The sequence below is a fragment of the Mesoplodon mirus genome (genome assembly GCF_964341445.2).
Source record: "Mesoplodon mirus genome assembly, chromosome: X".
NCBI classification, from domain to species: Eukaryota; Metazoa; Chordata; class Mammalia; order Artiodactyla; family Ziphiidae; genus Mesoplodon; species Mesoplodon mirus.
This window is the reverse complement of record NC_138981.1, coordinates 29027368-29046591: the sequence shown is the minus strand read 5'-3', so window position 1 is coordinate 29046591 and position 19224 is coordinate 29027368. Positions and strand designations below refer to the sequence as shown.

Genomic DNA, 19224 nt, shown 5'->3' with positions numbered 1-19224 from the left:
TGGCGCAGTGGTTGAGAGTCCACCTGCCGATGCAGGGGACACGGGTTTGTGCCCCAGTCTGGGACGATCCCATGTGCTGTGGAGTGGCTGGGCCCGTGAGCTATGGCTGCTGAGCCTGCGCGTCTGGAGCCTGTGCTCCGCAACGGGAGAGGCCGCAACAGGGAGAGGCTCGCGTACCGCAAAAAAAAAAAAAAAAAAAAAAAAAATTCATATTATCAAAAAGAAACAGGCAAAGAGACTATAGTTCATTCCCTATCATTCTAAATAAACAGAGGTCTGATAAATATTAAAAAAATAATTAAAAAAATAACATGGGCTTACTCTTCTGTCTCATTTTCCTTTCTTATATTCCCTTTTTTTCTTTCTTTCTCTCACATTTTTCCTTTGCTATATTAAATTTCCCTAAGAACTAACCCTGGTATTATGATTTCATTTCTTTATGTAACACCACTGACCCATTTTAAATCATTAGTAACTTTGTAAAGGCAACTTGTTATTATACCTAGAGATAGTGTAATAAGTAAGTTAGAGAGTATCTGACTGCAATCACATAGAGTAGATTGGCTAGTATTTCTTATTGGGGAAGCTACAAAGGCCCCTTAAGAGAAAGAAAAATCGGTGCTGGGATGAAGGCAACTTAAAGCAACAGACTGCATTTTGGTTACCACTGAATCCCCAGTCTAAAACAATGCCAGAAACTTAATAGGAAATCTATAAACATTTATTAAATGAATGTAGTTGTTAGGCAGGTTACTTAACCTCCATGGCTACGACTGCTGCACAGCTTCTCCAAGGCATTGTAGATAACAGATTACATATACCCAGAGACATATGTGCATGACAATTCTGTCTGTTGTGATCTTAGTCATTATTTTATAATACTTTTAGTGTACTTACTAAAATCTTGTGTGCCTTCCTCTTTGTTCTACTGACCTAGAATTTCCATTCGTAGGTATTACTGAACAGAAACATGTACATATGTGCATGTATGAGAATGCTCATAACAACATCATTCTTATTACTCCCCAACTCGAAATTACCAAAATGTCATCAGCATGGTAGATTACAATGGAATAATGCACAGCAATGCAAATTAATAGCTATACACAGTACCATGGATATTTACTAATACTGAGAAAGACACCAATGCAAAAGATTAAGTACTGTAAGCGTGCATATACATATAAAGTTTAAAAGGTAAAACCAAGCTACTGTGTTAGAAAACAGGATACTCGTTACTCTGGGTAAAAAGCTTAGGTTAAGGACTGTGCTGCTAATGGTTTATTTCTTGATCTGGGTGGTGGTTACATGGCTGTGTTTTCTTTGTGACTATTCATCAACTTGTATAATTATGATTTATATTTTTTTCTGCATATGTGTCATCACTCCATAAAACTTATTTAAAAATTAAATACATTTGTATACAAGTACAAACGCATAGTAGCAAGTAACTGGAACGATAGACATCTTGGGAGCCTTTAGGTTGGATTGAAGAGGAATAAAAGTGTCATTCACAAATGCTATCATTGTGTACATATGGAAAATCCAAAATTACTAACAAACAAATTAGTAGAATTTAATAAGATTGTTGGATATGAAATAAACATTAAAAATCAACTGTAAATGGTCATCATCAAAAAGTATACAAATAATAAATGCTGGAGACAGTGTGGAAAAAAGGGAACTCTCCTATACTGTTGTTGGGAATGTAAATTGGTACAATCACTATGGAAAATGCTATGGAGGTTCCCTAAAAAACTAAAACTAGAGTTACCATATGATCCAGCAATCCTATTCCTGGGCATATAACTGGAAAAGACAAAAACTCTAATTCGAAAAGATACATACACCCCAGTGTTCATAGCAGCACTATTTACAATAGCCAAGCCATGGAAACAACTTAAATGTCCACTGACAGATGAACAGTTAAAGAATGTTGTATACATATATACAATAGAATATTACTCAGCCATAAAAATGATTGAAATAATGCCATTTGCAGCAACATGGATGGACCTAGAGATTATCATACTAAGTGAAGTAAGTCAGAGAAAGACAAATATCATATGATATCACTTAAATGTGGAATCTAAAAAATGATACAAAAGAACTTACTTACAAAACAGAAACAGATTCACAGACATAAAACAAACTTATGGTTACCAAAGGGGAAGGGGAGAGGGATAAATTAGGACTTTGGGATTAACAGATACACATTACTGTATATAAAATAGATAATCAACAGGGACCTACTGTATAGAACAGGGAACTATATTCAATATCTTGTAATAACCTATAATGGAAAATAATCTGAAAAAGAATATATATGTATATATATGTGTGTGTGTGTGTGTGTGTGTATAAATGACTGAATCACTTCGCTGTACACCAGAAACTAACACAACATTGTAAATCAACTACATACTTCAATTTAAAAAATCAACTGTATTGATTATATAACCAGATGATTCTTTGTAGTAGCAACTAAAAGAAATATAATTTATAATTAAATATTATGTAGCACCTAGGAATAAATCTAAAACTCCATTCCCTAGTTTTAAGGGGAAAAATTAAAGATGATCCAAATTAATGAAATGATACACATATCATTCATGGATTGGGTGGCTTGATATTGTGTGTATATACATATGTGTATGTAAATATATATATAGAGAGAAAGGTTTTTTAAAAATATAAATATATAAAAATTACCCCAAATTGACCAATAGTCAATAAAATGCCAGTCAAATATTCAACAAATTTTCTTGTGCAATGCTACAAGTTGATTCTCAAATTTATATGGGAACACAAAGGGCTGAAAATAGAGAAAATTATCTTGAAGTTTATTAACAAGATGGGAGGGCTTGCACTACTGGATATCAAAACTTATTCTAGAGCTACAGTAATTATTGTATTGGTACTCAGATAAATAAGTAGAAAAATGACACAGATTAGAAAACTCGGATATAGATCCAACATTAATGGACACTTGATTCATGACAAACAGGGCATGGCGGTGGAGAAGTAAGCCTTTTCAATAAGTAAATGGGACAACTGGATAATCACGTGGGAAAAAAAGGAAACGGCAGTCTCTTACTTCAAACCATACATAAAAATAATTTCCAGATATATCATAGGTCACACGTAAAAAGCAAAATAATAAAACTTTAGAAGTTAACACAGAAAAATATCTTCATGACCTTAGAGAAAGACTTATACGATAAAACAGAACACTGAAAGCACTAACCATAAAGGAAGATGGATGAATTAAAATTAAGAATTTTATCAAAAGTTACTGCAAACATGGAAGAAGAAGAACACAGCATGGGAGAGGAGATTTTCAACACATACAACCAATGAAGGATTAATATTGAGAATATATAAAGAACTCCTACAAATAAATAAGAAAAATGCAAATAACCCAATCGTAAAATAGTCAAAAGTCGTGAATAGGCACTGCACAAAGAAATCAAATGATATAAGAGTATGAAAAATTGCTTAATTCCTCTTACAATCAGGGAAATACAAATTGAGATTACAATAAGACACCAGAATACAGCCATGAGATTGGGAGAAAAAGAAAAAGCAATGTAAGTCCTTACAATACCAAGTGTTAGTGAGGATGTGGAGCTGATGGTGAGAGTATATGACATCATTATTCTTCTAAGTAAAGCCAAGTGTGGCCTGTTGTGGTGGTGTAATTGTGATTGCTTAGCCAAATCCCCAAACCACCAAGAGCAGGCATGATAAAAATTGATAGTCAAGTTTTGAGCACAGGGTGGGTAGTTTGATAGAAGAAACCAGGGTTCCTGATGAATACTGAGTGGCCATACCAGCCCTGGACTGGTTGATAAGAAGTCATTATACCATACTTTGGGACTTTACCTGAGAGTGATACAACCTTCTTTTCAAATTTAAGCTACTGTTAGTTTGGGTTTTCAGTCTCTTGAAGCTTTAACTAATTCTAATAAAATGCCTTTTCTTGGGTAATATTTCTGAGTGTTTACTATGTTCCATGAACCATATTAAAAGGTTCACATAAGTTATCTCATTCAATTAACAACTGTACTAGGGTTCTCCAGAGAAACAGAACCAACAGGAGATAGACAGATACAGATATAGATATACAGATTAAAAGATATCCATTATAACAATGGCTCATGTGATTTTGGAAGCTGAGAATTTCCAGACTCAGGAAAGCCCAAGATACGGTTCCAGTCCACGTCCAGTAGCATGAGAAGCAAGAGAGCCAAGGGTGTAAGTTCTAGTCCAGGTCTGAGTTCGAAGGCTGGAGAAGACTGATGTCCCAGTTCAGAGACCACAAGCCAGAAAGAGCAAATTCTCCCTTACTCAGCCTTCTTGTTCTATTCAGGCCTTCCATGGATTGGATAGGGCCCAGCTATAGTGGAGAAGGCAATCTGCTTTACTCAGTCTACTGATTCAAATGTTAATCTCATCCAGAAACACCCTCACAGAGACACTCAGAACAATGTTTATATCTGGGTACCCTGTGGCCCAGTCAGTTTGACACAAAATTAACCATCACAACAACAGTAATGAAGTAAGTACTGAGACACAAACAGGTTACCAAATGTGTGATGAAGTCACACAGGAAGTTTAACACCAGAACACACAATTTGTGTTATACTTTATACTACTGCCTGTCCACCTATATATGAGCCTTACTTATCTTTGTGTTGCTCATAATATCTAAGAATACTCTCTGCACATAGCTCTTGACTCGTATGCCATTATATAACCCTAAAATACTGACTTGGATTAATCAGACCAAATAACGCATTCAGAGGCTTCTGATCTAAGGACACAATTTTTTTTTTTGCATTCATTCAAGATGAGTCCTAAATAAGCTTTCAATTCTTTTGGTTTTAGCAAAGTGAATTTTCAGTACAGAATGAGATGTAAGTTTGTGGAAACTACTGAAAACATATCTTGACAGTAAGTTTTTGCATTTCAGTAGTTGATCTTTATGATGGAAACAAATAAACAAATATACAATGAAGCATATACAGAAAACCATTGCAAAGGAACTCAATCATTCCCATATGTAGTATTTTCTAAAGTTTTTTTTTCCCTTTCTCAATGAATGTGAATTTAGGGCAAAAACCAAAAGTACATCTGTTAACGGAATTAAAATTGCTAAATGTCAACTTCTTTTACAAAAGAGGTCCTTGAAAACCTTCCCATTTCTAATCATTTGTTTCCTCATTATCATAGGTGGGAGAAAATGATGGCATAATTCCTAATAACCAGAGGTGGATGTGTATCATATTAGTAAGGTGGTACAAAAATAAATTTGAAGTACAGGTTTTCCCTTAGTTAAATACAAAAATATTCCTTCACCGTTTTGACAAATAGTTACTGAGTACTTACATGTGTCAGGTACCACTCTAGGATCTGAAATTTATGACCACAAGTACACGTTTGTTGGAAGAGACAGACAATAAACAGATAAATGAAAAGTACATTACAGAATGTCAGGCAGAGATAAGCATTATGGAGAAACATGAAGCAGAGTAAAAGAGAGTGAAGAGTGGGTGAAGATGTGGCATTTGGGCAGAGAACTGAATGAAGCGAGGGGACAGTCAGGCCTATATATAGAGGAAGTATGTTCTAGATAGATGGGAACAGGCCCTGGGGCAGGCTGCCAGGATGGCTGGCAAGCCTTGAGTGAGGAGATCCCTAGGCAATGAGGTGAGTGAGGTAGCCAGGATTCAGCGCTCTAGAATGAGAACTATGCATGGAATACAGTGCACATGTATATGCATCAAATTAGAGAAAAAAAGCAGACTAGAACATTCAGTGCTAAACTTTTTTGGTGCTAAACTTTTGGTGATAATACTAATCTAAGATGGTGAACGGGTTAATTGTTGCACTAGCTATCTCATTTCTGCTGAGTTTTCCAAATATGGCTTTGGGATTTATGGTAGGTAGCTTACATGGCTCCCAATGGCTCCCTGCCTCCTGGTATTCACACTTTTGTGTAATCTTCTCCTCTTGAGTGCAGGCTGAACTTAGGGACATGATTCTAACACGTAGAATATGGCAAAAGTGATGAAATGTTTCCGCAATTAGGTTCCGAGACTGTGACTCGTGCCCTGCTAGCACGCCTCCTCTTGCTGGCACTCTCTTGTCCTTTCACTTGCTTGCTCTGATGAAACCAGCTGCCATATTGTGAAATGCGCTTATAGAGAGGCCCATGTGGCAAGGAACCAAGGGAGACCTCTAGCCTACAGCTTATGAGAAACTGAGACCTAAGTTCAAGAGTCCCTCAGGAACTGAATCCTGCTACCAACCACGTGAGTGAAATAGGAAGCAGCTCCTTTCCAATCGGTGCCTTGAGGTGACTTTAGCCTCGTAGGAAACCCAGAGCTAGAGGACCCAGGTAAAACATGCCTGGATTCCTGTCCCATAAAAACTATGAGATAATAAATGTATTTTAAGCCACTAATTTTTGAGACACTTTATTATGCAGTAATATATAATATAGGGCTGCAGTTCAGTTTCTATATTGAGCGCTCAGGGGGAGGAAGTTTTTCCTGCAGGTTTAGCATTCTTGTGTGTGTTATAGAGATGGGAGAGGGTATTAAAGATCCTTTAGTGAGAAAAGTATTTGCTACTTAGAGTTCAAGCTTATTCAGTTTTCCCAACAGGGAGAGATATGGAAGTAATGATACTTGCTTTGTCCTCTGTCCCCACCCGCTTACACATGTTTCTATTAAAACATTTCATGCCCAATGCCCTGGGACTTACAAATTGTAAGAGGGGGCTTAAGAACATCCCTCTAAATATATGTACATTTATTATAAATTACAAATATATTATAAATTTATATTATAAATTATAAATTGCATATATAGCTATGTTAATATGTTTATATATAATGCAGTCACAAATTTAGATCTTACAAGAGGATGAGGTGGAAAATAAATATTACCTTGAAGAATGCTGGCTTAGCTGACCCCTACTCAATCCTTCAGTTCTCAGCTCAATAATTACTTCTCTGGAAGTCCTCCTTCTCCCAACCAGGTCGGATCCTCTTTCATAGACCTCTGATTGGTGCATGGGTGGTTCAGTGGTAGAATTCTCGCCTGCCATAGACCTCTGATTCCTTTTTGCCCTGAGCACTTATCTCAGCTTGTGATCATGATTATACATTAATTGCCATAGTTATTTCACTGATCTCTGTCTCCCCCACAAGATTAAAAATCCCATGGTTGCACGGAGCACCTGCACTTTTTCTCTCAAGTATATTCTTTTTTAAAAAAAATTAATTTATTTTATTTATTTATATTAGGCTGCGTTGGGTCTTCATTGCTGCGTGCAGGCTTTCTCTAGTTGTGGCGAGTGGGGGCTACTCTTCGTTGAGGTGCATGGGCTTCTCACTGCGATGGCTTCTCTTGCTGCGGAGCACGGGCTCTAGGTGCACAGGCTTCAGTAGTTGTGGCACGTGGGCTCTAGTGCGCAGGCTCAGTAGTTGTGGCTCAAGGGCTTAGTTGCTCCACGGCATGTGGGATCCTCCCAGACTAGGGCTCGAACCCGTGTCCCCTGCATTGGCAGGCAGATTCTTAACCACTGCACCACCAGGGAAGCCCTCTCAAGTATATTCTCAGAAAGGGACATAGTGCCTGGCACAGAACTAGAACTCAGTTTGTGGAATGAATGGAGAAACAAGTCTCATGACTCTCCTTTTTCCTTTCCCAGATCTGAGTCTCCAGCTGTCAAGCTGGGAGACCAAATCTTCCCATTAGGATTCTGATGACCCATTCAGCACATTTGGGCTCTTCTTCTGATCTCTTCTATCATTTCATGTTGACGGTTCAGACTATGAGCTTCCTCATGTTACCTCTACTGGAATCCTGGGTGTTGATGCTTTGCCTGAACTGGACTGTGAACCCCAATGTAAATGGGTCAGAATGGAGGTCATTCCCACTTCCTAAGCCAACTTCTCTTAGCCCCAATCTTTTTAGGTCTACCTTTTCATCCATTCTGACTCCATTTAGAAGTTTCAGCATGCTATGTAGAAAGTCACAGTGTTACACTACTTCACAGGGATCCCAGGAGAATTAAATGATAAAATGTACATGAAAACACCTTAGAAACTGTAAAACATTATTCAAATATTGTAGTGTACAGAGGTTTTCTTCCTTCAGAAGAAAATACAATAAAATGATTAGGAAATAAATTGTTGGAAGTTTAGCAATTCACTGCCATTAAAAATAACTGATCAAGAAATAAGGCAGGGACTTCCCTGGTGGCGCAGTGGTTAAGACTCCGCCTGCCAATGCAGGGGACACAGGTTTGAGCCCTGGCCCGGGAAGATCCCACATGCCATGGAGCAACTAAGCCCGTGAGCCACAACTAATGAGCCTGCGCTCTAAAGCCCGCGAGCCACAACTACTGAGCCCGCATGCTGCAACTACTGAAGCCCGTGTGCCTAGAGCCCGTGTTCCGCAACAAGAGAAGCCACCACAGTGAGAAGCCCGCGCACAGCAATGAAGAGCAGCCCCTGCTCGCCGAAACCAGAAAAAGCCTGCAAGCAGCAATGAAGACCCCCCAAAAAAAGAACATTACATTGTATGGATGTGCCACATTAAAAAAAAAAAAGAAAGAAGGCAAATAGGCAGGCTTACTTGTACAAGCTATTCAGGGAAGAAGTGATTTTCCTTCTGAGCCAGATGAAAGTAAACCAAGGTTTATTGATTCAGCTGTTCTACTAGACATCATCTGTTTGGCACGGATTAAGCGTTGGCTGCTAACTACAGCACATGTAGCTCCAACTTCTTCAATGACAGATACTAAGGTGAAGCCCAGATCTTCTGTTTCAAAACTGATTAGAAATTAACTCTAGAAACAAGTTTTGAATATAGTATACTAAGATGGAAGACTGCAATGCATAGGGTCTGAAGCAATAATTCTGAGAGTTTAGTGTGAATAGGTTTCACTCAGAGATCTTGTTAAAACTCAGACTGTCGGGCCCTACCCCCAGAGGGTCTGGTTCACTGGGCCTGTGAATCCTCATTTATAACAAGCTGTTATGTGATGTCAATGCTTGTCATCTGTGACCCACACAGTGAGTAGCATAGATCTAATGAATAACTGTTTTATGGCCCAGTATGACAGATTCAGAATGGGCATCTTTTTTTTTTTTTTTTTTTTTGCGGTACGCGGGCCTCTCACTGCTGTGGCCTCTCCCCTTGCGGAGCACAGGCTCCGGACACGCAGGCTCAGCGGCCATGGCTCACGGGCCCAGCCGCTCCGCGGCACGTGGGATCCTCCCGGACCGGGGCACGAACCCGTGTCCCCTGCATCGGCAGGCGGACTCTCAACCACTGCGCCACCAGGGAAGCCCCAGAATGGGCAGCTTTATAACCCAATTTCAGTTCTGTGAATATATTCTTTCAAAAGATATATGTCCAAAAACATATATGAAATACTTCTACTTTATGGTAATTTTCTATGTGGAACTAGCAGCACATGATCTACCTAAGGGAAAAATGAAATAAGTAACAATAGGCAATCTTTGGTTTTCTCCAGAAATGAGATATAATCTGGAGATAAAAATCATATCCTACTTCTTTGCCAGACAAAATCTTGAATGTGAGTGAAATGTAGGATTAAGTGAAGAATGTCACACCACTTCAAATTCTCAGGGTTGGAGTTTAGAATTAGATAACATGTAATCCAATTCCCTTCATTTCTAGACAGTGACGGGGAACTGTGCCCACTGAAGGTGAATGACACTAGGTCATATAGATAATGAAAGGCAGGGCCAAGATTGTAACCCAAGTCTTCTGGTTGGGAGCACAGTATGCTTTTCCATCCAATAATTTCCTTTCCTGCTGGAAAAGAGCAGGTTACGCATCTGGTTGGAACCTTTTCTTGGCCTCATCAATGGCAAAGATTATAGTAATTTATGAAAATCTTCTCTACCACTTTAGAAAACATTTTGGCAGTTCATCAAATGATCAAACACAGAGTTACCATGTGACCCAACAATTCTACTCCTATGTTTATATATATCCAAGGGAAACGAAAACCTATGTCCACACAAAAAGTTGTACATGAATGTTCATAGCAACATTATTCATAATAGCCAAAGGTGGAAACCCAAATGCCCATCAACAGTTGAATGGATAAACAATATGAAGTATATCCATACAATGAAATATTGTTCAGCAAAAGAAAGAAATGAACTGGCTCCCCCTGCATGGCGCGCGGCCCAGGGGGGTCGCTGACAAAGCTGGGTTACCGGCCTTCTCCGGCGGCGGCTCGGCCCTCGGCCTTGCCTCGGCCCTCCTTCCAGGGCCTCCAGGGCCGCAGCCGACTGGCTGGCCTTGGCGGCCTTGGCGCCGCCGAGGCGGGAGAAATGGCAGTCCCTCCGAGGCATTCCCGGAGCGGCTGCCTTCGCCGGGGAAGCGGCGCTGTCTTCGAGGAAACCGGAAGCCCCCGGTGACCTGGTTTGTTTTTGGTCTGTTTTCAAACGCTGGGGAATTGAAACTCTGGCGGCTCTGGGGGCGGCCCTAGGAGCTTGTGTGCGGGCTATCATGGATGCACTGGTAGATGATGATATCTACATTCTGAATCATGAAAAAGCCCATAGGAGAGATACAGTGACTCCAGTCTCAATGTATTCAGGAGATGAATCTGTTGCTTCACATTTTGCCCTTGTCACTGCATATGAAGACATCAAAAAACGACTTAAGGATTCAGAGAAAGAGAACTCTTTCTTTAAAAAAAAGAATAAGATTTTAGGAAGAAAAGCTTATAGGAGCTCGAAGGGATGAAGAAACAAATTCTGTGGGAGGAGAACAAATAAATAAGGTCTACCATGCATATCGAGAGGTTTGCATTGATAGAGTTAATCTGAACAGCAAATTGGATAAAATGAATAAAGACAATTGTGAATCTTTGAAAGTACTGAATGAACAGCTACAATCTAAAGAAGTAGAACTCCTCCAGCGGAGGACAGAGATGGAAACTCAGCAGGTGATAAGAAATTTAAATCCATCTTCATCCAACCAGGAGGTGGAAAAGTTGAGCTGTGACCTGAAGATCCATGGTTTGGAACAAGAACTGGAACTGATGAGGAAAGAATGTAGAGATCTGAAAATAGAGCTACAAAAATCCAAACAAACGGGTCCATCTCAGGAAGACAGTCTGAAGAGCAGAGATTTCCAAAGACTAAGCATTTCAAATGATAATATGCAAAGTGCATACTGGGAACTGAAGAGAGAAATGTCTAATTTACATCTGGTGACTCAAGTACAAGCTGAACTTAAGAAAGCTGAAAACCCCAGCTGCAATCAAGAAAGCTTGCACCCCAGCAGGATGCATGGAAGACCTTGGGAAAGACAGCACAAAACTGCACTTGACAAATTTTACTGCAACGTACAAAAGACACGCCCCTCTCTCGCCAAACGGCAACTCTTTGTCATGCCATGTCTTCCCCTTTACCAGGAGATGTAAAGGTTTTATCAGAGAAAGCAGTTCTCCAGTCATGGACAGATCATGAGCGATCCATTCCTCACGATGGCACAAACTTTCAGGAACACAACTCTTATGGCAGAAATTCTCTGGAAGATAATTCTTGGGTATTCCCAAGCTCTCCTAAATCAAGTGAGACAACATTTGGGGAAACTAAAAATAAACGTTTCCCTTTATCCAACCTGCCACCACTGCATTACCTGGATCAACATAATCAGAACCGCCATTATAAAAATTAATTCTGAAGAGATTCATGATGTTCTCACGAGGTTGCTGTGTCTCCCTCAGTGGTTTTCTTGGGAAATCATTAACAAACTGAAAGCAGATTTTGATTAAACTTTTGCAGAGTTCTTCAGTATTTACATTTGCACATAATGTCCCATATTACATAGTTGATTTTTCAGTATGAAACAACACCCTCCAGCTCAGAATCAGGTATGTGTTACTAATTAATAAATTAACAAACCTAAGGTGTTTCAGAAAAAAAAAGGAAATGAAATAGTGATACATGCTACAACATGAACAAGCTTTGAAAACATTATGTCAATGAAAGAAGTAAGCTGCAAAAGTTAACAGATACTATATGATTTCATTCATATGAAAGCCCAGAATAGGGAAATCTACAGAGACAGAAAGTAGATTAGTGGTTTTTTAGGGCTGGGTTGGTGAGGGACAGAGGAATAGGGGAATTATAGCTAAAAAATATGGGGTTTCTGGAGAAGGTTCAAGATGGTGGCATAGGAAGATCTTAAACACACCTCCTCCCATGGACACAACAAATCTACAACTACTTATAGAATAATTCCCTTGGAAAAAGACCTAAAATTTGGATGAACAAATCTTCCACAAAAAAAGGGTAAAAGGACAGCATTGAGATGGGTAGGAGAGGGAGAAATATGGGCTCCCAGGGAATAACCCACATCCCAGCCGTGGTGATCCACAATCAAAAGGGATCACAAGGTACAGATATTTTCCCTGAGGAGCAAGGGATTCCAACTGCACATCAAGCACTCCAACCCCTAGATCCTGCACAGGAGAGACAAGTCACCTAAACACCAGGCTTTAAAAACCAACAGGCAAAATGCTCAGGAAAATTATAGAACTGCATGGAACAGAAGACCAGCTTTTTTTTTTTTTTTTTTTTTTTTGCGGTATGCGGGCCTCTCACTGTTGTGGCCTCTCCCATTGCGGAGCACAGGCTCCGGACGTGCAGGCTCAGGGGCCATGGCTCACAGGCCCAGCTGCTCCGCGGCATGTGGGATCTTCCCAGACTGGGGCACGAACCCGTGTCCCCTGCATCGGCAGGCGGACTCTCAACCACTGTGCCACCAGGGAAGCCCCAGAAGACCAACTCTTAAAGGGCTTGCATGCAGACTCACTTGGCCTGAAAACCATTACAAAAACACCAGATTGAAAAGCTCATGGACCATAGGTGATGGGGACCCACTTGCTAATATTGAAGCAACTGCTAGAGAGGCAAGAACCAGTTGAGATGCTCCCTGGGGACTGAGTCATTGGTGGGAGTCATTTATGCAACCTCAGCGTACCTTGCTAATACTGGCACTGGTGGGCACCATTTTGGAATTCCCTATCTAACCTGTTCGTGACAGTGGGCACACCCTGCTGAAAGCCCTGCCCACCCCTACACCCCAGCTGGGCCTCAGAGCTGACCAAGCTATAACCCTGCCCACCAGTGCCCCAGGGCAGCCACCACCAGGCCCTGCAGCCGGTCTGGGTGACAGCCCTGCCCTTTAGCACCCTGCAGCAGTTGTAGCCCTGCCACAAAAGGTCAGATACAGCCTACAGAGGAGACACGGCTTGAAAACCCAGCTCTGGCGGCCAGGTGGGATTGCACTTCTGAGCCCCACAGGATATCTCCTAAATAAGGACACTCCTTCAAGACTGGTAGACATAGCTGATCTACCTAATACAGAAATACAACACATCAAGATCTGTGGAGTGCAGCAAAAACAAGTCTAAGAGGGAAGTTCGTAGCAATACAGGCCTTCCTCTAGAAACAAGAAAAATCCCCCCCAAACAACTAACTTTACATCTAAAGGAACTAGAAAAAGAAGAACAAACAAAGCCCAAAATTAGTAGAAGGAAGGAAATAATAAAAATTAGGGCAGAAATAAATGAAGTAGAGACTGAAAAAACAATAGAAAAGATTAATGAAACCAAGAGTTGGTTCTTTGAAAAGATAAACAAAATCAACAAACTTTCAGCTAGACTAACCAAGGAAAAAAGAGGAATCAAATAAATAAAATCAGAGATGAATGAAGAAAAGTTACAGCTGATACCATAGAAATAGAAAGGCTCATAAGAGACTACTATGAACAATTACATACCAACAAATTGGACAACCTAGAAGAAATGGATAAATTCCTAAAAACATACAATCTTCCAAGATGAATAATGAAGAAATAAAAAATCCAAATAGATTAATTACTAGTAAGGAAATTTAAACAGTAATCAAAAATCTACCAACAAAAGCCCAGGGGCAGATGGTTTCACTTGTAAGTTCTACAAAACATTCAAAGAAGATATAATACCTATACTTCTCAAACTCTTTCAAAAAACTGAAGAGGAGGAAAAACCTTTTAAACACATTTATGAAGCCAGCATTACCCTGATACCAAAACCAGATGAGGACAGCACAAAAAAGAAAATTATAGGCCAATATTCTTGATGAACACAGATGCAAAAATCCTCAACAAATATTAGAAAATCAAATCCAACAATACGTTAAAAGGATCATACACCACCATCAAGTGGGATTTATTCCAGGAATGCAAGAATGGTTCAACATCCACAAATAAATCACAAGATACATCACATTAACAAAAGGAAGGATAGAAATCATATGATCATCTCAATACATGCAGAAAAAGCATCTGACAAAACTGAACATCCATTTATGATAAAAAAAAAAAACTCTCAAGAAAGTAGGTATAGAGGGAACATACCTGAACATAGTAAAGGCCATATATAACAAAACATCATACTCAACAGTAAACAGCTCAAAGATTTTCCTGTAAGATCAGGAACAAAACACTATTGCCACTTTTATTCAACATAGTACTGAAAGTCCTAGCCATGGCAATTAGGCAAGAAAAAAAAGGTATCCAAACTGGAAAAGAATAAGTAAAACTGTCACTATTTGTAGATGACATGATACTATATACAGAAAACCCTTAACACTACACCAAGAAAAAAGTTAGAATAAATGAATTCAGTAAAGTAGCACTGACATATAAACACTACCAAATATAAAATAGCTAGTGGGAAGCAGCTGCATAGCACAGGGAGATCAGCTCAGTGCTTTGTGACCACCTAGAGGGTGGGATAGGGAGGGTGGGAGGGAGGCACAAGAGGGAGGGGATGTGGGGATATATGTATACATATAGCGGATTTACTTTGTTGTACAGCAGAAATAACACACCACTGTAAAGCAATTATACTCCAATAAAGATGTTAAAAAAAAGAATAAATTACCTAGGAATAAATTTAACCAAGGAGGTGAAAGACCTGTACTCTGAAAACTATAAGACACTGATGAAAGAAAATGAAGAAAACACAAATAAATGGAAAGATAGTCCATGTTCATGGACTGGAAGAATTAATATTTGCTAAAATGTCCATAGTACCCAAAGCAATCTACAGATTCAATGGAATTCCTATTAAAATCCCAATGGCATTTTTTATAGAAACAGAAAAACAATACTAAAATTCACATGGAACCACAAAAGATCCCAAATAGCCAAAGCAATTTTGAACAAGAACAAAGCTGGAGGCATCACACTTCCAGATTTCAAAATATATTACAAAGCTGCAGTAATCAAAACAATATGGTACTTGCATAAAAACAGACATGTAGACTAGTGGAACGGAATAGAGAGCCCAGAAATAAACCTACACATAAATAGTCAACTGATCTTTGACAAAAGTGCCAAGAGTACACAATGGGTAAAGGATAGTCTTTTCAATAAATGGTGCTGGGAAAAGGATATCCACATGCAAAAAAATGAAATTGTACTATTATACTACACACATAAATTAGCTTAAAATGGATTAAAGACTTAAACATAAGACCTGAAACCATAAAAGTCCAATAAGAAAACAGGGGAAAAGTTTTTGACATTAGTCTTGGCAATGATTTCTTGGATACGACACCAAAAGCACAGACAATAAAAGCAAAAAATAGACAGACTAAAAAGCTTCTGCACAGCAACAATAACAATCAACAAAATGAAAAGGCAACATACAGAATGGGAGGAAATATTTGCAAACTATATATCTGAAAAATAGTTAATATCCACAATATATAAGAAAGTCCTACAACTCAACAGTAAATAACCAAATAACCCATTTAAATAATGGGCAAAAATTAACTATTGTTTTTCATCTACATGGAATTCCCAGTCACAGTGGTGAACCCCATGAAGGTTTCAGTGTTACATGAGAATAGCAATATACAACTGGGAATACAGTGCACAGAGAAGCAGTTTAAATTGCTTTTGTAGTACTCCCAGTCCTTTCTTTAATCTGGCTTCTTTCTATTCACCTCCCTTAGCTCTCCCAACTCATGTTAATTTCTCCATTGCCCTCACACTTTCCAAATCTTTGCTTCTATTTGATTATACTGTCTGTCATCCTACCCCAGCAATAAGCAATATAAATGTTTGCAAATAACTGATGATCTCCTTGGGTATCTCCTATAGTAATTAAACACACTGATTTACTTGAAATAGAAACATCAAAATTTGATGGCTTTAAGTTGATAAAATTGAATACATTACCAACCTCTGTAAGCTCAAAATTCTGTTTTGAAAAAACACCTGTATCTCCACTACTTATTGTTTTCTGTATCTCTTCTAAGAGATATTTATACCACATTCTGTTGGTAATATATTTTAGGAATACTTAACAGCTTATTACTATTTAAAAGAAAATATTTGACTAGAAATCTTTAATCTTAAGAAACCAATGCAATAAGCCACACAAATGATTCTAACATTTTACAATTCTGACCTACAGGAAAACTCCTATGTCATGGTAGCCAGAAAGCTATGGGCTCTACATCAATAGATTCTAGTTTGACATAATAATGAACAAACATTTGGGTAGAGAGTGAGAGCAATAAGCCCATTTTTATTTTTAGCAACCTTAAATATCAATACTTTCCTAGCAATGTCAGAAGCTTGGAGACAGACACTAGGGAATAATAGCCCTTTTCTTTTGAACTGGTATTTGTGTCACATAAATATTAACAGCCCAAGTAAACAGGGATCAATACATATATATATTTATTATTACATATATAACATTATATACACATAACATGTTACATATGTATAATTATTCATGGCATTACTTTTAATATTTTTCATAGAAACAAAGCAACTGAGTTCATTTTTGCTTTGATATGACTGATAAAATGAAAGTAGATACTAAAAGCCAACTGTCAAATAAGATTTTATTTTTCCATCATCTTTATTATCCTTAGCAGTATTGATAGGATTAAAAATAGTGATTTAATACCTAAACTTAAACCCAAACCTGAAGTGGTATAGTAATGTGAATAAAAAAAAAAATGCCCTTCAGTGCAATTTGTTTAAATATTTTGCCATTTCCTTTTTCCACGTAAGTGTCCAAGTATTCTGTCTTCTAGTTAGTTTTATAGATTTTATTAATGCACTGCTGTAATCTAGTAATTTTCGAAATGGTTCATGAGATCAGGTAAAATTAAACAAGGCAATGGGCAGACTTTTTTTAGCCCTCAAATCTTATAATTGTCAGATTGTTACACATAACATGAAATAAAAGAGAAGAAAACAACCACATTCATATTAAATTATATATTAATGTATAATAATGCAGTTGTATGTGACATTTTAATTTTCTGATTGTATGTAATCATCTGAAATCAGAGGACAAATCAACAGAAATTTTCAGACGTCAATCAATTAATTATCTTTCAAATCAAAGAGAACCAAAGATATACTATTTTAAGACATCTTTGATTTTCACTTTCCAAATGTAGACTAAACAGCAATGTTTCCCAAAATTTGACATACATTAAAATCACTTGGGACATTTTAAAGTTGTTGATGCCCAGGTTGCACATCATAACATCTAAATCAGAATGTCTGGAGGTAGGTGCATTTTTTAAAAAAGATTGCTGGTGATTCCAATGTACAGCAAAGTTTGGAAAAAACATATCAAATATATAAAATTTTAGCACTTGAATTTTAGTAGTATTAATTTTCTTAGATGATAATAAAGCCTATTGATATTCTTTTCCTTTCAAATATACTTTGTTAAGGTGATAATTTGGGGAAGTTCCACATGGAAATCCTTTAAGTATTGACAAGAAATCTTTGTACTATGAGCCAGTAAATATGAGTTGACACATAAATGCATATTTGAAAATTTATATAAGCTGCTTTTCAGATAACTTAGGTAAATTGACAGATGTTCACTTTTGACAGAAAACTTCAGAGAAAGACTATTACACAACTGATAACTTGGCAGTGTGCAGCCAACTCATCTTTGTCAACATTTAGTGCAGGGGTGAGGATGACAAGTCATGAGAAACATTTTCAGGTAAGAGGGAGAATGGTGTGGAGGAGAAAAAATGTGCTCTGAGTCCAGATTCTTGGAGTAGTGCTCTGTTTTCTTCCACTTGCTGGGCAATTTCTAATCTTGAAACTCAGTTTTTTTTCATCTATAAAATGAGACACTAATATCACCTTTGCTGTCTGGGTGCAGCATTGGGAGGATCATACACGATTATAAGTGGGCTGGAACTATACAAAACAAAACATACAGGCTAGTTGTTTTCATCATTGAACTAGCCTGATGATTCATGCAGATAACAGATTTAGGGTACACATTACCTGGTCAATACTATTATTCTACTCCTCACATTAGTTTTAAAAAAAACTTTCTCTTAGGACTTCCCTGGGGGCACAGTGGTTAAGAATCCACCCGCCAATGCAGGGGACACGGGTTCAAGCCCTGGTCTGGGAAGATCCCATATGCCGTGGAGCAACTAAGCCCATGAGCCACAACTACTAAGCCCGTGAGCCACAACAACTGAGCCCGTGTGCCACAACTACTGAAGCCCGTGCACCTAGAGCCTGTGCTCTGCAACAAGAGAAGCTACCGCAATGAGAAGCCCATGCACTGCAGCGAAGAGTAGCCCCTGCTCACGGCAACTACAGAAAGACCACACACAGCAATGAAGACCCAACGCAGCCAAAAATAAATAAATTAATTAAAAAAAAAACTTTCTCTTGATTATGAGTCTCAGATGAGTATGGATTAAGTATCAAACATCAATACTCTGACCTAAGAGATGAAAAGTGACAGTAGAAAATAAAGGGAAAGTTAATGACACTGCTGTGCAGTGCTAAGCAACGTCCAAACTTTAAACCAATTTCTGAGGAGAAAATGTAGGCCTGGGAGGAAAATATTGGGAGTGCAAAACCCGGGCTTCAATCATGAGAGCTACAAATATTAATTATATCAAACACTCATTGAAAAGTAAAAGCAAAGTAACACATTTCAATCTGGTACTGCAATATGTCTATGGCGTCTTTGCAGAGAATATCAACCAAAAGGCAATTACCTAAACAGTAACCTAGTTATTCTCATCCTTCAAATACCAAGGAGCGTGTGTCACCTGTTCAGAAGAGAACTTTGCGATGGGAAAAA

General features: G+C 38.4%; 1 pseudogene across 1 annotated transcript; it reads left to right on the top strand.

Moving 5' to 3' along the window:
• The first annotated feature begins 10565 nt into the window (after window positions 1–10565).
• Window positions 10566–11744, top strand: LOC309796670 (5-azacytidine-induced protein 2-like; annotated as a pseudogene). Its single transcript has one exon. The product of its transcript is annotated as a 5-azacytidine-induced protein 2-like (transcript).
• Window positions 11745–19224: the final 7480 nt, after the last annotated feature.